Here is a 5,000-nt window from a genome sequence, read left to right as displayed (position 1 = left end):
CTATTGAAATGGCTGGAGTTACCTTTAGCCTGTTAGATACTTTATTATTCGGGTGGACGAAACAGCGAAGGCACAGCACAGAATGGATGAAGCTAATGGAATCATAGATGTGGTGACTGACCTGGGCCGACTGTCGCAGCTATTGGAGAAGATAATTTTGTGTAGTTCTGTTCTGGAAAACAATTGGGCCATTCTCCGAGGAGTAGAGGAAAAACCAAATTTAATTTTGGGAGGGATACGGGAAGTATATTTAGGCAGTAAATTTATTGCCTCTGTTGCATATTAAATACTTCAACAAAGGGTGTTCCCCATGATTCCTCCAAATGAAGAGAACTTACACACAGATTATTTTTCCTCAAATTTAAAACTAATGCCTGGAAGTTCTTTGGAAAATTTGATGGTATATGTTACCTTCCCTCTACCAGGCCACTAGATGAATACTTTCCTGGCCCATGTTTTCCCTGGACACATCTTGAACTCCACGGCATTTATCCATCCCCAGATCTCTGCCGCTGTCCTTCTTGTTTCAGAAACCAGGGACCTGTTTGTGGAGAAGAGGGACCTTATCGACTGCAAAGAGATTCAGCCGCGAGGGAGTGTCTCTCCGACCGATGCTGCCTTCCTGCGACATATATCTGCGGCCTTTTTCAACGAGAAGGAAGCCGAAAACTGCTGTAGAGATGAGGTCCTAGACAACTTTTTTCCACTTGTTGTCATCCGATTAGACGAAGAGTGGATTATGTAATTTCCCCGAGATGAAAATCTTGTTTTCAATTGTGTGAACCATGGACGGCTTATAAGATTGTGTGTCAAGTTATATCGGTGTGCAAAAAAGAGCTAACTATGCAGGTAAACTAAAATGTTATCCTCTCCCCCAAGTGTCACAGAAGTATACGGAACTCGAACTTTTGGTATCGGTGTGAGCTACATAGCTAACGACAGGAGATGTAAGGCCCTTCTTGCTTTCCAATAGCCTACAGGTTACTTGTAGGCAAGGTATAGTACCTGTGTGCCTCCCGTGCAGGGTTACTGCGTGTTTTAGAAATCTGTGACAAAGAACTGTACAACATCTTGGGGACAGGCTGTTACTGAAGAGGGAGGAATGTGGAAGGTTAGGAATCTTCCATGAGTGTTAGAAAAGAAAGGGAAATCACGGGTGTAGGGCACAAGTGGGAAAAAATGCAAATAATAAACTTGCAAATAATAAATATATATAGTAGAAAATTACCTTACATGGCAAACGTGCTTATAATATGAACATTTCTGTTCATATTATAAGCAAAGATGTACACAACATAGCGTACTGTCAAATTAAATATCATATGTTTATAGCATCACATATTAGCACAGCCTTGAAATTTTCTGATAAGGAAAGTTGTGCGTGTAACTTTATCTTGCATAATTGCCTTACTGCTTGCAATCATCATCAGCTTTTTGAGCACACATTTCAGAGGTTCTACAAAAATTAGGGAAGTCATAATTAATGTTCAGACATTTACTTTAAACAAAATGATGTGAATATATACGTATCATTGTTTTAATTTGTTATTCTAAAACTCATTATTAAATTACAGTGCCTCTGATCATCTTTTTCTGGAAGCAATAGTTTGGTAGCCATTAGGAAAAGTTATGAGCAATGTAGCAGTGTGACCATTTTTTAGCTAAATTTGGCAGAGATGATTATTCTAGGACAAGGTTAAACGCGGGAGCAAAGAGTTTTTACTTTCTAGCATGTTTGCAGATGCTCACTCTGGGTCAAGGCTAAATGCGACACTAAAGAACTGAATCAAACATTTAAGCCAGCAACCCGCCCCCCATGTGTGTGTGTGCGTGTGTGTGTATTAATATATATGTGTATATATAGATATATACTTGTATATATAAATATATATATATGTATATAGAAATATATATATGTATATATATATATACACATCATATATAGGTATCCATACATATGTGTGTGTGTGTGTGTGTGTGTGTGTGTGTGTGCGTGTGTGTGTGTGTGTGTGTTTATACACACCTACACACACACACACACACACACACACACACACACACACACACATATAAATATATACATATATATATATATATATATATATATATGTGTGTGTGTGTAATACACACACACACGCGCGCGCGCGCGCGCACACACATACACACACACACACACATACACACACACACACATACACACACACACACACACACACACACACACACACACACACATACACACACACACACATATACACATACACACATATATATATATATATATATATATATATATATATATATATATATATATACATTCATATACATATATATATATATATATATATATATGTATGTATGTATGTATGTATGTATGTATGTATGTATGTATAATGATAACATGATATAAGAAAATATAATAATACTCAACACTATGAACAAGTCATATAGATTTATCATTTTGGGAAGAATTAAACCTAAGAGGCCTAAATGTATAAGTTCACGAAGAATGATTAACTGATCATTTTACATCAGCGTACTTGGATTATGAAACGAAATGCCATCGCTAATGACGTGGAGATCAGTATATCAGTCTGTTTGCATGACAAATATGATAATGGCAACAGCTGACTGTCAGTATATATGTATATATATGTATGCATGTTCATATAAATGTATATATACTGTGTGTGTGTGTGTGTGTGTGTGTGTGTGTGTGTGTGTGTGTGTGTGTGTGTGTGTGTGTGTGTGTGTGACTGCGGACAAGGGATATTTACTTTTTTAAGAACAGATGCTATTTCTAGGGAGTTCTAATTTTAATGATACTAACCTGATATGGTAAACTATTGAAAAATATATATTCTCAATGCAGATCTTACTCTTGATTCACTTAAAACCCCTAAAATAAGAACCTCAGGTACAAGCAGCACCACAAAGGCCAAGGGCAGGAAAAGAACAGCAGAATCAACAGTGGCCATGTCACAAGACAACATTCCCACACAGCCTAATATACCTGAAAATAAACGTAGACTCTAAAGGACATAATTCAACTATCAATGGATTCACTACTGTGCAGGCCACCACTGCACTGATGCCATATAGGACCCTGCCGAGCTACAGGAACCACAGATAGGCACCGAAGGCCAGCGGGAGCCAGAACCCAACAACAAGAAACATGGCAATGACAAGCAGACGTCACGGACCGATATGTTCTGCTAGAGTGCCAGCCAGTAGGAAGAATGTGGGGAAACTTAGAATATGAAATATTTATATTGCCTGCATGTGATTGGAATGTAAATATTTTATGTTTAAATAGTTGAATGGATTATGAAAATTTGATTCATACAAAACTGAATTCGTCGCACACTGATACACAGGATATATATGGATATCTCAGATAATTAAGCATATAATCTCATAGTTGAATGTAAGTTTCTGTGTGTCACATAAACAAAAGATCAGTATTTCAGTTTGTGGAATCATTTTCATAAATATTCAAGATTACATATCAGTCTTATTGACAAGGAAGTCGTCCCATCTTCATCTATACTTCTCTCTGTATTAAGTATTATGGTTTATACTGATATGACAGAGAGAAAAAAATGTAGTAATACTACTCTGACTATAATACTATTTAGTCGCTTCCAGAGACAATACCTCATCTTCAGGCATGCTAGGATTTTTGCCCCTGTTAATTACTTTACTGATTTTCGTAAGGATAATGAAACGAAATCGATATTATTGTCTACTGAGTGAATAACAGCATAAAGCAAATAAATTAAACGAGGAGCATAATTTATTGGATCACAGTTTGCCTTATAGCTCTTCCTTAAGGCATGCAGTTACCGTGATATTCCTAGAAGTCAGTGACTCATACTACGCTTATTGTTTTTATTAAAACACGTGTCAAATATAAAAGGTAGTTTTTTTTTCTGTGCAAAAGTACTATTTATTTTACTTTGATTCAGACACTATCATAAATATTATCGGAGAAATTCCTGCGATTTTTTACTTTCAGTGATGAAACAACAAACAATATTTTTCTTCGATACTTAAATTGAACTGCCAAAACACGATTTAAATATACCGATGACTATTGCAACAATCACCAAACGGTAAATCGGAAAATACTTAGCCCTGCACCGAATCCACTGTTTACGAGAGAGATGTTGTTTTGCATTGTATGTTGACTGGCCTGTGATATGACTATCTCGAATGTCATCAGTTTTTTTGTTGCATTAGTCAGTATCGTCGATCATTGCCAACTCTGTAGGCACAATTATCATATTCTTTCTTAAAATTTGAATCATGATTTTAATAATTATTGTGACTGTTTTATTAGTATCATTATATCACCTCTGGCATCATCATAAATAACAGCATTATCATCCCGCTAATTGCACTTGTTCTTATTATCTTATACTAATTTATTGATTTGTTCTTAATACATGGATAGTCATGTCACTGTAGTTGTAGTTATGCGGGGCAATGCCAAAGAGGGTGTCAGAGGTGGCATCCCCCCTGATCGACTGCCTGCGGGGGCCTGGAACATCCGCTCTTTGTAGCAACTTGATCAAATAACTCAAGGGAAGGGATCTGAAGCTACTGATGGTCAAGATGGCTGAGAAGAAACGACCTGGCAGCCTCTTCGAGAGGTAGGCATAGTTATCTCCAGCAACTTCTGCCTTTGGTAGGAGAGGTAATTCTAGACGAGCATAAACTGATTCTGAGACGTGGTTAGTTTTGTGTCTGATTGCTACGTATACTCCTGCCAGTGTATGCAAACACGATGTGATGCAGGATCTATTCCCAATTCATTTCCGTGGCAGAAAGATGTTCACTATAGTGTTGCCAACTGTAGGAACATGTCCCTAAACATGGGGACTTTTACTTAATTTTGACGTCTAGGAAAATTTCCCCTACTGAAAGGGATCATCGATATTTTCTATATTTCTATACAGCGCGCGCATGCACATGCACACACACACACACAGCGACAC

This window comes from Penaeus chinensis, chromosome 37 (genome assembly GCF_019202785.1).
Source record: "Penaeus chinensis breed Huanghai No. 1 chromosome 37, ASM1920278v2, whole genome shotgun sequence".
Classification (NCBI taxonomy): Eukaryota; Metazoa; Arthropoda; class Malacostraca; order Decapoda; family Penaeidae; genus Penaeus; species Penaeus chinensis.
Note: the sequence above shows the minus strand (reverse complement) of the source record.